Source organism: Cavia porcellus, unplaced genomic scaffold, assembly GCF_034190915.1.
Source record: "Cavia porcellus strain 051 isolate PalLab524CR breed Dunkin Hartley unplaced genomic scaffold, mCavPor4.1 scaffold_4, whole genome shotgun sequence".
In the NCBI taxonomy this organism is placed as follows: domain Eukaryota; kingdom Metazoa; phylum Chordata; class Mammalia; order Rodentia; family Caviidae; genus Cavia; species Cavia porcellus.
Window position 1 is genome coordinate 86,010,764 of NW_026947487.1, and position 15,393 is coordinate 86,026,156.

At 39.5% G+C, this 15,393-nt stretch overlaps 1 long non-coding RNA gene across 1 annotated transcript; it reads left to right on the forward strand.

Moving 5' to 3' along the window:
- The first annotated feature begins 9,480 nt into the window (after positions 1 to 9,480).
- Positions 9,481 to 11,427, forward strand: LOC134475758 (uncharacterized). The gene is made up of 2 exons (XR_010046992.1): positions 9,481 to 9,972; positions 10,588 to 11,427. It is a non-coding gene; the product is annotated as an uncharacterized LOC134475758 (long non-coding RNA).
- The last annotated feature ends 3,966 nt before the right edge of the window (positions 11,428 to 15,393 follow it).

Genomic DNA, 15,393 nt, shown 5'->3' on the forward strand with positions numbered 1-15,393 from the left:
CTAGTGACCTAGCTGGGTGCTGCTTTGAAAATGTGAAAAGTTGTTTTAGAGGATGTTTCCAAATGTCTACATGGGGACTTTTTGTGAAATTGTCAGGCTTGGGAGAGGAATGGAAAAGAATGGCTTCACAGATTCTCCTCTGTTTGTGTCTAAAGTTGTCCACACTTTTGTATTATTCCATTCAGGTCTTTTGCAGTAGTTCTGGGGAGTTGTTAGGAGAGCCTAACTCAGAATAATGGAAGGATCCATGAAGCAAGTTAAAATATATGACTTAATCCATGGACAATCTCTGGCCACCTGGATTTTAGAGGTTTATGGATCCCAAATGATCAGTCAGGCCCTGCTTAAGCACTCTGTCAGATGTCAAACCTTATGAGCAGCAGGAAAAAGCCGTGACTAATGTGAGTTAAGTATGAGGCACAATGCCGTCACATCACATTTGCAAAGACCCTTATCATAATACAAGAAAGCTCTGCAATATGTTTATGTGACAGGAAGAAATGCTAGTAGATTGTAGGGTGTCAGAGTTTCTCTAAATGCTGCAGATTTCCTTAGAACTTTTTTTTTGTCCTTTCAGGAGTAAATTACTGTTTTCCTGAGAAACTCCTAACAAAAGTTCTGAAATCCCTGGGATGACATTGAGAGATTGTTTGGAGGTTCTAGCAAGGGAGTGCAGTACTTGTATACCCTTTAGGAAGAAAGGGTCCTCCTCCATAGGGGGTGGTCAACCCTTTTGACAAACCGTGCAGCTTTGGAAGGAGTGCACATGGAGCAGTGAGGGAGGAAGCAGACACCTTCCTAGGCAGCTGGACCAGCTGGTTCAACCCTGGCAGTCAATGGGGTGACAGATGTGGCAGCCATATCACCCTCTTAGTATTTCTGTCTAAATGGATGCACCTTGAGTCCGCACTGCTAAGTGAAATAAATCAGACTTGTGCCAAACGTTTGCATGATTTCTCTGGCATGAGGAATTGAAAATATGAGTAGGGACCAAAATGTATAATCAGTATTGGGAACTCAAGGAAAATGTTCAAAGAAAAGAGGAACAAGGGAGGATGGAGGGGAAAAAGAAAGAAAGGGCAAGAAAAAAATAGAAGGAAAAAATGGGAAACAAAAAATGAGAGGGGTGAGGGAAAAGAAGAAGCAAGATGTCACATACAGATACAAACTCCCTACGATGAATGTTATTATTATGTATATCTAAAATGTGCCAATGAAATAAAAAGTGAAAAATTAAAAGTAAAAAAATCTCTGGCTGCATTTTGTTAAAAGCAAGTGCATGTGCACATTTCAAAATTACATCAGATATTTTCAAATTATTACTTAAGGAGCAGTTCTTATTAAGTAGATTATCGCCATATAATATTTTACATACCTAAATCATCGAGTGTCCAATGTCAGCCAGTCTTCTTCATTTCTGGTGAGTCTCACTATGTGTTATGGTTTAGATCTGAAATGTCCCCCAGATCTCACGTATTTGGAAGATTATTAGGTCATCAGAAAATTGCACTCGTTGTTAGATTCAATTTGCTGTTAGGTGGAGGCATCTGCTTGGAGGTGGGCCACTGAGGACATGACTTGGAAGGATGTATTCCTGTCTCTGACATCTCTCTTCTCTCTTTGCCTTGGAATAAGCAAATGTATTCCTCCAGGACCTTCTACCATGCTGTTTCTGCTTGTAGCCAGCTGACTTAATGCTGAACCCAATGGAAACAATGAGCCAAAAAACCTCTTTTAAGCTATTGGTGTTGAGTAGTTTGTCCCTTAGTACCATGGATGATATCTGGCTATGTGGTTTAGAGGCCTTTGGAAATGGTTTGCGGGGGAAATTTGGAAATTTGGAGATGCCAGCTTGAGAAGCCTTAAAAAGCTGTCAGAAATATTGATGAGCTTTGAGCCCTAAAGGGCAGATTGATGATAGGAAATGTAGACCATAAAGGGCAGGCTTGGAAGGCTTCAGTTGACAGCAAGACTCCATCGACAGCTGGACTAGAGGCTATGTTTGTTACACTCTGGAAGAAAATTTATGCATTTTTTAAAATTTTAAAAGAAATTTAAAGAGAAAAAGCAAGACAAAAAAGGGTGGTAATACAGATTTTCAAAAGAAACCTAAGAAATCACTAACTGTTAAATTACATACTGTCATCTTAGAAATTGTTGTTCAAGTTACAAAATTAAAGCATACAAAGTGGACATTCAAACAGTGAGACTGCAAACAGTTCTGCTCAATGATCCAACAAAAACCTAGTAATATGGTTATCTATCTTATACACTTATATATACATGCAGTTAAGTCCTACAGAGCACTTCCTTTTCCTCTCTTTTTTACAATAGAAATTACACACTTTGGGTTTTATTACTCCTACAGTTCTTATTACTTTTTACACTAAAGACACAATGTGATATTTATAAATATGATTCTTATTTATTTCACTTATGAGGATAGTCTCAAGTTGTCTCCATTTACCTCTGAAGGCCTCAAGATCATCCTTTTTATAGCTGAGTAATATTCCATTGTATAAAAATACTACAACTTTTTCAACCACTCTGCAGTTGATGGGCATTTTGGCTGTTTCCAAGATTCAGCTATTACAAATAGTGCTGCTATGAACATGGTGCACATATGTCACTGTGATATGACTTTTTCAGTTTTTCTGGGAAAATACCCAGGTGGGGAATAGCTGGATGGAATGGAACTTCCCATCCTAGTCTTTTGAGAAATCTCCATAGTGATTTCCATAGTGGCTATACCTGTCTACACTCTCACCAATAATGGAGCAGTGTTCCTTTTTCCCCCACAGCCTCGCCAACATTTGTTGTCATTTGATTTCTTCATGGCAGCTATTCTTTCTGGAGTGAAATGAACATTTCTACATGTTTTTATTTGCCATTTGTATATCTTCATCTGAGAAATGTGTACTCATCTAAGATGCCCATTTTTGGAGAGGGTCTTTGAATTTGGGGGGCTTGATGTTTCTGAATTCTTTATGTGTTCTGGATATAAGTCCTTTGTATGAGGGGTTACTGGATAGAAATCTTTCCCATTCTGTGGGTTTTCTTTTTACTGTGTTGGTGATTTCTTTTGAAGTGCAGAAGCTTTACAATAATATGAGATCTGATTTGCTGATTCTTTGAACTGTTTCCTGAGCAGTTTGCGTTTTTTTTCATGAATTCTCTGCCTGCCCCTATGTCTCTAAGACTTCTACCTACCTAGTCTTCCAGTAGATTTAGTGTTTATGTTTTAGTATTTAGGTCTTTGATCCATTTAGACTTTCATTTTGTGCATGGTGATAGGCATGCATCTAGTTTCAGTCTTTGGCATGTAGAGAGCCAATTTTTCCAACACCATTTATTAAGAGACTATACTTCCAGTGAACATGTTTAGCCCCTTTGTCAAATATCAGGTGACTGAGTGTCTTTGTAGTTGTGTTTGTATCTTCTAGTCTGTTCCATTGATCCTCAGGTCTATTTCTTTGCCAGTACCATGCTGATTTTATCACCGTGGCTTTGTAGTATAGTTTCAAGTCAGGAATTGAGATGCTTCCTGAGATGTTTGCCATTGTTGTCCAGAATTGCCTTTGTTATTCTACATTTCTTCTTTTTCCAGATGAATTTTAGGAATATTTTTTCCCTAGGTCTGTAAGGTATGTTGATGGTATTTTGATTAAGATTGCTTTGAATCTGAATAACAATTTTGGGAGTATGGCCATTTTCACAATGTTGGTTCTTCCTCAACCGAGAACAAGGAATATCCTTCCACTTTCTAATATTCTCTTCAATTTCTCTCCTTTTTTAGCATAGTATAATTTTCAGCATATAGCTCTTTCACATTCTTGGTTGGATTGATTCCTACTTATTTGATTTTTTTAGATGTTATTGTGAAAGGTGGTATTTCCATAATTTCTGTCTCATGAGGTTTTTGTTTGTGTACAGGAATGCTATTGATTTTTGAGTGTTGACTTTGTATCCAGCTACACTGCTAAATTTGTTTATTACCTCTAGTTGTCTTTTAATGGAGATTTTGGGGTCTTCTATGTAGAGTATCATGTTATCTGCAAATAATGATAATTTAACTTCCTCTCTTACTATATTTATTCCTTTTATTTCTCCTTCTTGACTGATTGGTCTGGCTAATATTTCCAGAACTATATGGAATAGGGGTGATAGTGCACATACTTCTATTGTTCCTGATTTTAGAGTGAAGGCTTTCAGTTTTTGTCCATTTAGTATAATGTTCGCTGTTGGTTTATCATAGATGGCCTTGATGAAATTGAGGTAGACACCATGTATTCTGAGTTTCTGAAGGGTTTTTATCATGAACATGTTTTGTACTTTATTAAAAGGCTTTTTCTGCATCTATTGAGATGATCATGTGGCTTTTATTTTTGGCTCTGTTGATGTGGTGTATTATATTTATTGATTTGCATATGTTAACCATGCCTGCATTCCTGGAATGAACCCCAGTTGGCCATGATGTATAATCTATTTGCCAATATTTTATTGAGAATCTTTGCATCAGTGTTCATTAGTGAGATTGGCTTATAGTTCTCCTTTTTGGTTGGGTCTTTCTCTGGTTTTGGTATCAGAGTAATACTTGCCTCCAGGAATGATTTAGGGAGAATTGCTTCTCTTTCGGTTTCACTGAAGATTTTAAGGAGTACTGGCATCAAATCTTCTCTAAATTTCTTGTAGAATTCAGCTGTAAACCCATCAGGATCTGGGGGTTTTTTTGTGGGTAAGCTTTTAATTATGTTTTCAATTTCAATATCTTTTATTGGGTTATTCAAAATTGTTATATCTTTTTGGTTGATGTTTGGAAGTTCATGTGTTTCTAGAAATCTATCCATTTCCTCTGTGTTTTATATGAGTAGAGATTATATGAGTAGAGATTTTCAAAGTAGGTATTCATGATCTTTTGAATTACCATGGGATCTGTAGTAATTTCCCCCTTTTCAGTCCTTATTGTGTGAATTTGGGTTTGTTCTTTCTTTTTCTTAATAAGGTTAGCTAGAGGTTTGTCAATTTTGTTTATTCTCTCAAAAAACCAGCTTTTTGATCCATTAATTCTTTGTATTTTTTTAGTTTCAATTGCATTAATTTTTGCTCTAATCTTTACAATTTCCTCTTTTCAATGAGCTCTGGGTTTAACTTGCTCTTCCTTTTTCTAGAAGCTTGAGATGAAGCATTAGGTTGTTTATTTGTGCTTGTTTTGTTTTCTTGATATGACAATTTATTGCTATAAATTTCCCTTTTAAGACCGCTTTCATTGCATGCCACAGATTACAGTATATTGGTTCAACATTTTCATTGATTTGTAGGTATTGCTTTATTTTTTCTTTAATTTCATCTGTAACCCACTGGTTGTTCAGAAGTTTGTTATTTAATTTCCATGTATTTATGCAGGGTTTGCAATTTCATTTGCCATTAATTTCCAATTTCATTGCGCTATAGTCAGATATTATGCATGCGATAATTTCAATACCTTTACAGTTACTTAAGAATGTTTTATGGGATAATACATGGTCTATTTTGGAGAATGCCCCATGTGCAGCTGAGAAGAATGTGTATTCTGATGTTGCTGGGTGGAACACTCCTTAAACATCTACTAAGTCCAGTTGCTCACAGGTATGGTGCAGTTCTATTTTTTCTTTACTGACTTTTTGTCTAGTTGATCTATCTCTTTGTGACAATGGGGTATTAAGGTCCCTTGTTATAATTGTGTTCTTGTGTATTCGGTTTTTCATGTCCATTATTATTTGCCTTATATAATTGGGTGCTCCTGTATTTGGTGCATATATATTTATAACTGTTAGCTCTTCCTCTTGAATTTTTCCACTAACGATTATGTAGTGACCTCTTTATCTCTTTAATCATTTTAGGTTTGAAGTTCATGTGGTCTGCAAATAGAATAGTTACCCCCCTGCTTTTTTCTGGGTTCCTGTTGCCTGTAATACTGTTTTCCACCCTTTGACATTTGATCTATGAGTTACCTTTGGGTCAAATGTGTTTCTTGTATATAGCATAATGTGGGATCATGCTTTTTGATTCATTCTGTCAACTTATTTCTTTTGTTAGTGAATTGAGTCCATTTACATTTGTGGATATAATTGATATGTACTGGTTAATGTTGCCATGTTATGTTCTAGTTGTTTGCTTTCTGTTTTTCCCCCTTGTTTAATTGCTTGTGCTACCTGGTAGTTTCTTTCTGTTGTTCTGAGAATTGTGTCATTTTTATCTCCATCTAGTATGCCTTTCAACACTCTTTCTAGGATTGGTTTGGTGTATGTGAATTTCTTCAATTATTCTTTGTCATGGAAGTATCTTGTTTCTCCATTAAATTTGAATGAATGTTTTTCTGGGTACATCAGCATGAGTTGAAAGTTGTTTTCTTTCAGGGCTTGAAATACCTCATTCCAAGCTTGTCTTAATCTGAAGGTTTGTGGTGAAAAGTCTGCTGTGATTATAATAGGCTTTCCTTGATAAGTGAGTTGTGTCTTTTCTCTAACAGCTTTTAGTATCCTGTTTTTATGATGCATGGCTGGGATCTTAATTATTATATGTCTGAGTGTAGATTTATGTTGGTTGTGACTGTTTGGTGTTCTATATGCCTCATTTATCTGCATATCAGATTTTTTCCCCAGGTTTGGGAAATTTTCTATTACTTCTGTGAATATTTTAGTTATGTCATTTCCATTGATTCCTGCATCTTCACTGATGACTATTAGTCTTGTCTCTTGGCATCATCTGGAATTTGCTGGATTGTAATTTCATATTGCTTTGTTATTTTTGTAAGTCCCATCCTTTTATGATCACTAATTGCGATCCTGTCCTCAAGGTCCAAAATTCTATCCTCAGCTTCATTTAAAGGTTTTGCCAGATTTCAATAGGATTTTTTGTTTCTTGGGTGTCTCTTTGAGTTTGCTCATGAATTCTGCTTGTTTTCTATATTTTTCATTCAAGGTTTCAATCAGTTTCCCATGCTCCTGTACTTTCTGTCTATTTCTTCTCTAGCTGCACTGAGCAACTCCTTTACTAAGGATGTTATTTCTGTTTTTAAATGACAGATTACTTCTAATTTGACTTTCTCTATAGCCTCATGGAATTTTTTTTATATCAATTGCTGTCTTTTCAGAGATTTCTGGTGTGTCACTTTTGAAGCCCTCTATTTCAATGTCTCCTCTACTTGCTCCTGGTGGACTACATGTTTGAGATTGCATTTTGCTTTTTCATTTTACCATTTTCCCCTTTCAGGTTAATATTTGGTCCTTCTATCATACTAGTGTCAACTATTGCTAGTATATATCTTGGGGTCCTACTGTAAGGTTGAATTTTGTTCAATTGCTGGTTCCCAGTCACCTGAATTTCCCCTGCAAGGCCTGTTGGATGAGTCCTATCTATGTTCTTCCTAGGCTGACAAGCCTAGGAGTACTGATGGAAATCAACCCCTAGTTCCTGCTGTTATTATGTCTTCAGGTTGTTCAGCGTCACCAGATCTCCCTGTTTATAGTGTTTGTCTTAGCTGGGACTCTACTATGTCTCTGGGTATCCTATAGGTCCCCTTAATTTTCCCCAGGTTGGGAGAGGCCTTATTGGCACCCTCCTCAACCTACCTGATATTCTCTGTGTGGAGGAAGGACTCACCCACCCACTTGCCAAGCTCGCTGATGGCCTACTTCTGGAGGGGGCTTTGCTATTGTTTCTGTTTACTCACTGAAGGTGACAAACTCTGTTCCTATTTCAGGGGCAAACTCGCCTCACTGATGGAAGCCTGCTGAGTTCTTCTTATTGAGTCTCCCTTCGATACTGCATGGTTAATCCACTGTAGTCCATGTTTCTGGGGGGGAGGTGTAGGAGCTGAAGATCAACGGCCATGCTAGGTCCAGGAGGTGGGCAGTCCCAAATGGCAGCAGTGGGACTGCAGAAGTGCACAACATAGGCTAGAGTTCCTAGGTCCTGAGATGGGTATCCAGGACTGCAAGAACATGGGAGGGCCCAGTTCTGGTCCAGCCCCATGTGCACCATTGTTTCCCCGAGGTGGTCTGCCGCCAGGTGAGGGTCACAGGAGGGGCCTGGGTCTAGCCTGGCTGGAGTTCCCAGGTCCCGTGAAGTCGTCTCCAGAGACTATGCATTTTCTTATGTTGTGAGACTTTATGGGAGACTGAGGTTAAGAACAGTGTACTAATTAGTCTGGCAGAGGAAATTTCAAAGCATCCTGATGTTTAGGCTGTGGCATGAGTATTGTTAGCCAAATATGCAGTGGGAATCAAGAGCAAAAGGCAGAACCAATAATAAAAATGCTTCCATTTTTGCTGAAAAGAAAGCATCTACAAAGTTGTGTCCATGGACATTGGGATTGCTGAAAAAATAGCGCTAAGCAGTGAAGCACTTTGCAGTGGGGCAGCAGAAAACATGTCTTAAAGGCAGTCTCACCAATTAGGAAGCCACCACCTATTACAGGTGCAGAGGTGCAGAAGTGTAAACCTTTTATTTGAGAAGAGAGCCCTTGGGCATCCTGCTTGAGAAGAGCTACATAAGGAATTGTGTTTTCTAGGGTTCATTTGAACATACCTAGTTATCAATGACACATAGGCCACTGCAGCCATGGTCCAAAGGGGCTCAGTCACTGCTCAAGCTGGTTGTAAACCTTGGTGTTGTCCATTTGGTGCTGATTTTACAGGCTTAAGGAGTGTAAGTATTATGGGTTCATGGAAGCTTCCACTCAGATTTTGCAGTGCCCCTCAAAAGGCAGTGAAACTTAGAGTGAAGCTTAGGGTGCAGCGGAGACCTTTGAAATTCCTGGGATATGGAATATCTGCTGAAGAAAGACAGGCTGTGCATGAAGCAATCCAGAGAGAGGCCATGAAGGGTGTGACAGGCAATGCTGTGAAAGCAAGGCTTCCCAAACCCTTCATAGTTCACATAACTCCACAGCTTGTCCTGGGTGGTAAACATAGAACTAAAAAATATAATGTTTGATATGATTTTTTTTTGCTTTAGACCTATTCCTATAGTCAACTCCATTCCTCCATTTTGGAAGGGTAGTATTTACTCTGTGCCATTGTATGTATGCTAGAAATACTTAAATTTCTGTTTTTTTTTTTTTTATACAGGGCTCACAGCTAACAGTTTGCTTTGGTTCTCAGAGGAAACTTGAGACTTAGACATTTCAGCAGTGCTGGAGCTATTTTGAATTTGGTGACTCTTAAAGATGTAATAAGTGTATTTTGTGTGAAGAGAAGAGCATGAGTGTTTTGAGTGTCAGGAGTTGTACTTTATGATTTAGATCTAAAATTTTTCTTCAAATATCACGTGTTTGGAAGTTAATTAGATTGTGAAGAAGCTATATCCATCAGCTATACCCACTGATGAATGGGTTAAGACATAGGGTTTATTAGAAGTGAGTCACTGGGTATATTCTTGTCCCTGACTCTTCTACTTTTTCTGTTGATCCTGGCTGCCATAAGTAGCTGTATTCTGTGTTGGGAGCCGTGGCACTGTCAAGTCATCAGACGCGGTGATTGCGAGGCCTGTGGGAAAGTACAAAAGCCTGGGCTAGATTACCCCTCTCATCGAGCCCGCCTGTGTGGCACCTGTTTCTTATCACCCCACTAAGTTCCCGCCTCACAGGGTAGTCTGCCTAGCTATTAATCCTATATATAGCCAGTGCCTCCACCCCCGAGAGAGAGAGAGAGAGACTGAAGCACAAAAGGAGCCGCGGGGAGCGGACCGGTAGAGGCTTCGGGGCAGACTGAAGCACGGAAGGAGCCGCGGAGAGCGGACCGGTAGAGGCTTTGGGGCAGACTGTATAAGGAGAGAATAAAGAAAAGCCTGACCACCGCTAGACCTTGTCGTGTGTCTTTCCTGCCGGCCGGGAGCGGACATCGACATTTGGAGGCCCGCCCGGGGATTGATCAACCCCGAGACGCGGCGGTGGACTGCATTCTCCTACACAGTGCTGCAGCTGCAGGACAGGTGAGTAGAGGATAAGCCTGGGCCCTGGGTGGCGCGCACCTACAGGGTTTGTAGACTCCTCTCAACCTCACGCGTAAGTGGCGGGTTTCTTGGGCCTCACGCGGTGAGTATGAAACATAACACCAGAACTTAAGGTAATAAAAGAGTGTAAAACATAAACATAGAAGTAAAAATAACAGAAGATATATTAAAAATGGGAAACATGCCAAGTAAAGATACACAGCCTTGGTGTTGGTCCTTCGGAGACTCCTAAAGTCCAAGGACCTCAAGGTGGGGCGTAAGACTTTAGAAAATTTCCTTGCAGAGATTGACAGCTTTGCTCCCTGGTTTCTGCCTACAGGGCATGTAAACCTGCCCTCCTGGGAAAAGTTGGGCAGAGACCTTTCCCTAGCAGAGTGGGAGGGTAGAGCTTCAGTCTCTGCTCGTCCATTGTGGGAAATGATACACACGTGCCTAAAGAGTGAGGGTAGTTACGGGGGGAGCTCTCAAGAACTTGTAGAAGTACGCGAGGTGTTTGAACAGGCACAGTCAGGAAGCTCCCGACCGAGAAGGGTCCGTCAAGGAGGGCAGAGATACAAAAGAGGAAGCCGAGGCGCGGTTTGTGTCTTTCCGCAGGAATCGGGACGAGAACCAATGTGGGTCCCAGAGAGGTTGACGTGACAAGTCCCTCGACTGAAGATCAGGCCTGTTCCACCAGAGGCCAACCGCAGACCCAACAACAAGATGAGCCCTAAAAGAACTGCAGGACAATCCCTTTTTGGGGGCCTGGAACGGCTTGCTCCCCTATGTGCTACCCTTGTATACGCATGGCTCGCTCGCATGGCCTACGACCGCGTTTAAAAGTGACAGGCTTCCCACATTCTCCTCCCTAGACAACAACATGTAGCAGGGTGGGTGAGTCAATGACGGGTAAGAGCGTGCCTCCCCAGCACGACTCAACCTAAGCCAGGCCCTACCCCGTTCCGCTCGAAAGCCGCTGGATTGTTAGATAAATTTCTCTCCGAGGGGATTCGTGGAGAGAAATGAGTGCATGCCTATGTGCAACCAGGTTCCGTCCGGTTCATTCCTGGCCCTAGAAAAAAGGACGAGGGCCTCAGGGCCTTGGTGGACCCTGGGACGGCCGACCAGGGTCAACGCTAAGGGCCTAAGGTGGGCCTCAGTTCGGGGCATAGGCCTCTGCACTCTATCCAGGACGGGCTGCGATGCGCGTAGCCATCATTTAAAATAAAATAGGGGGAGATGTTGGGAGCCGTGGCACTGTCAAGTCATCAGACGCGGTGATTGCGAGGCCTGTGGGAAAGTACAAAAGCCTGGGCTAGATTACCCCTCTCATCGAGCCCGCCTGTGTGGCACCTGTTTCTTATCACCCCACTAAGTTCCCGCCTCACAGGGTAGTCTGCCTAGCTATTAATCCTATATATAGCCAGTGCCTCCACCCCCGAGAGAGAGAGAGAGAGACTGAAGCACAAAAGGAGCCGCGGGGAGCTGACCGGTAGAGGCTTCGGGGCAGACTGAAGCACGGAAGGAGCCGCGGAGAGCGGACCGGTAGAGGCTTCGGGGCAGACTGTATAAGGAGAGAATAAAGAAAAGCCTGACCACCGCTAGACCTTGTCGTGTGTCTTTCCTGCCGGCCGGGAGCGGACATCGACAATTCTGCCCTGGCTTTCTGCCGTGTTATTACTGCCTTGGAGCTAGCCTACTTTGTACTGAATCCACTGGAAACTGTGAGACCAATAATCCTTATTTTATAAAAGTTGTGGGTGTTGGGTATTTTGTCCCAGTTGCAAGTGATTAATACAACTGTGGTTCACTACACATGCCCATGTTGCAATACACATACCTGTGAGCTCATGAAGACACAGCCCTTGCCACCAAGACTGTGATGATGTAATAGTTCTTTCTGAAAGAATATAATACTCTGCCCCTTTCCCTATTAGATTTCTATGTAGTCTATCTACGAGGACATCAACAGCATTATGCAACAAACTGTGGCTAAAAGAATTCAGGAAGATGTTTAAATTTCATAGTGTAAGGCACAAGTGTCAAGTTTACTATGTCCTCATGCTAAGATACAACTAAGCATGGATAAATCTTGAAGGTGCTTGAAGATAAAGAGAGTTGCTGGCATTATTTTATAGCACTGTATCATACTGAGAATGGAAGAAAAGGATGAAATTTAGTTTTATGATGTCATTGTTCAGCAGAAGGAAAGAGAAATTTGCTATTCAGATTCACAACATCTCTATCCTTCTAGACTCTGAGTCCTGTGCAAGCAGACGCTAAAATATAGGGGGCTGTCAAAACTTGTAGTGGTCACAAAGAGTAGGGAGTGGAACACTCCTACTCTCATCCACTGTCTCATCCCAGTGGTGATGTTCATTGTGTGGTGAGCAAGAGCAGCAATTCTGAGAGCAAGGGAAGCAATGTCATCAGTGGAGTTTTCTATCATGTTCTCAGCATCAGGCATTGGCACAACTGGCACAAATATTAGTATTCTTGACCTGTAGCACCAGCAGCTTTGGCCCACTTTTAGTAGCCTTAGTTGCATCAGTTGGTAATGAAGTCTTCACAAACACGAATAGCTGAGATCATAATTTTGTTAAGGAAAAGAAGGTTCTCAGAGGTAGACAGTCTTAGTACAAATGCTTCCTGACCTTGTTCCAGTTACTACATCTCAATTCCTCAACCGAGGAATACTCAATTTCCTTTCCTTTCATGAGGAGTTTGAGACTTGCTTTAAAAACTGAGATAAAGTTTTACCACACAAAATATTTAGAACCTTGTAGGTGCCTGGTAAGTATTAGCAGAAGTTGTTAAGAAATATTTGTTACATGAAGCAGTATTAGCATTTTTGTTGCTTACATGGTTCAGCTAAAGCAGAGGCCCCAATGATACATTTTATAGTGATAAAATGGACAGAACATAAGGGTTCTTGATGCAGACAACCTCGTATGGGATTGAGTGCTATTTTCTATGTCCTTGAAGACAGGTGAGTCAGGTATCAGGTGTGCCTATCACTGCCTTTAATGGGGATGGTGCTGCTACTATTTTAGATCCACTTAGCTACCTAAGGAAACTGGCTCTATACTTTCTAGAAAGCAAAAGGGACTGAATCAGGGACTTTTATGGAAAGAGTTATATAGTAAATATTTTATAGGTTTCAAGGCTTACTGTCTCTGCTATGATTGTTCAACACTGCTGTTACAGTACAAAAGTACTATAAAGTACATAAAGAACATGTAAAAGGATAGGTGTAGCTATAGTCTAACAAAACTTTATTTACACAACATATTGGGAGCACCTTTGGCCTATAGGCTATAGTATACCAGTCCCGAGGGCAGTTAAAGCAGTAGCACAGCTAGACCAAAATAGAACTTCATTCTATCTTTTATTCATAACATACCAGAAAACAAACCCCTTCTACTTCTCGTACCATGCCATTTCCTTTCTCTGCCATTAACATTTCATTTTTACTTTATAACTTTAACTGCATGTAGCATTTACATAAGACAGTGAAGAATAGTGATGTATTCATTGTTTTTATTATCTGTAAGATGAGGGAAAATGAAATGTATTCACTAGCTGCCATACTCAACTGCTAAAGTTATATGGTCTGCATTCATAGACCGGTATATAAAATGATATGAGAAATACATATTCCCTTATTTTATAAAAATAATGTATGAAATGCATATTTACTTATAACAGTAAATCCCAACTCATTCTGCAAGAGAAATGAAGCAAAGGAAAGACTGAAAAATCATGTGCTAGGCATGATACAATCTTCAGGATTATGTTCAGTATTCACAGGGAAGTGAAAATATCATGAAATTTAACATCAAAGGAATATTCTTGTACTACTTGACTTGAATATCTAAATTTTTCCTCCTTTTCTGTAGAATACTGAGGGTGGATTTTTGCCAGTTGAGGAATAGGGGATACTTCAAGTACTACTGATGTGAGGTCTCATAAATCATGTTGTTGTAAGGCAGGGTTTATACATCTACATACGTTCTCATATACACTTACCCACCATAAATACTCATTATATAAGTAATATTTATTTGTATGTATATTGTATATATATCCACAAAGATACATACATATTCATATTTTTGAAACTCTGTTATTTTGTTTTAATCTTATTTAATTTCAGATTGTATCAAAGAGAAAAATAAAATAAAAAGATATCTCAAACATCAAGCATCTACTATTTGTTTATTGGATTGCTCTGCCAGTGCAGAGAGCTTGAAACTAAATTTGATCTATTACAGAAGCCTTCCATGGGGTTGGACATGTACCTCAGTGTTAAAGTCTTGTCTAGTATAGGTAAGACTCTGAGTTCAGCCCCCAGTATGCAGGGAATAAAAACCAAACCTGAGAAAAGAAAAGCACTCTGCTATAAAACGAGGTATTCAGAACATCTCCTTTGCCATTCCTGCTCCTGTATTCTGCCTCCAGCTTTCCTAGTTTGCCATCTCTAGTCAATAACTCTTTTCTTCCTGCTATACAGCCTTTTAGTTTACTGGTCTTTTTCTTATACTGAGACTTTCTTAATTTAAACAAAAATTTAAGCATATGCAGACTTCCTATGTTGTCATTAGGAATACAACAATGCAGTCATTTGTAAAGTGATTTGTAGTTTTCAATTCAGAAACTCATTTTCTATTATTCTTCTGTGAGGGCTTTGCAGGAACTCATAAGTATTCTGAGATAGCGAATGAGTTTGAAATAAATCTAAGCATTTGGAACTACTTATTTAAGTGATTCAATGTCAGCTGAATGTTGTGAAACCAAAATAAATTGTGGAAATAAATTATCTGAGACTCCTAGAAGAACACTTCTTATGCTTAATTCCTCATTTCAAATTATTTCACTCATCAAAATGATTTGATTATTTTCATAATACCTTTGAACTTATAAAATAAATGTGCAGCAATAAAATATATCTTTTATCAATTTTTCAAAATGAGATTAATAGAAAGCATTTCATCTTAAAAATTTTCTGCTTCTTAAAAACCAAAAGCAAACACAATGTTAAAAGCAGGTTGATGACAAGTGAGCATGCCAAATCCTATGATATTTAACCAAACAGGATTTAGTAATGAAAGCTGAAGAAATAAATATTTCAAAGATTAGTTTATGGAAACAGAAAGAACCTAGATATCCCCACAGAAATTCATTCATAGGTTCTTGGATTTAAATAGTAAAAGAGAAAGAAAGAAAGAAAGAAAGAAAGAAAGAAAGAAAGAAAGAAAGAAAGAAAGAAAGAAGAGACACATTTTTTTACAGTTGGACATGGAGTGTGTCAATCTGAGTTGTCTCTTGTTTTATTTAGTTATGCATAATTGATTATATTGGGTACCGAGCATTTACCCAGGCGTTTGTGTTAAATAAAATAAACAGAATTCTTATAGTCAT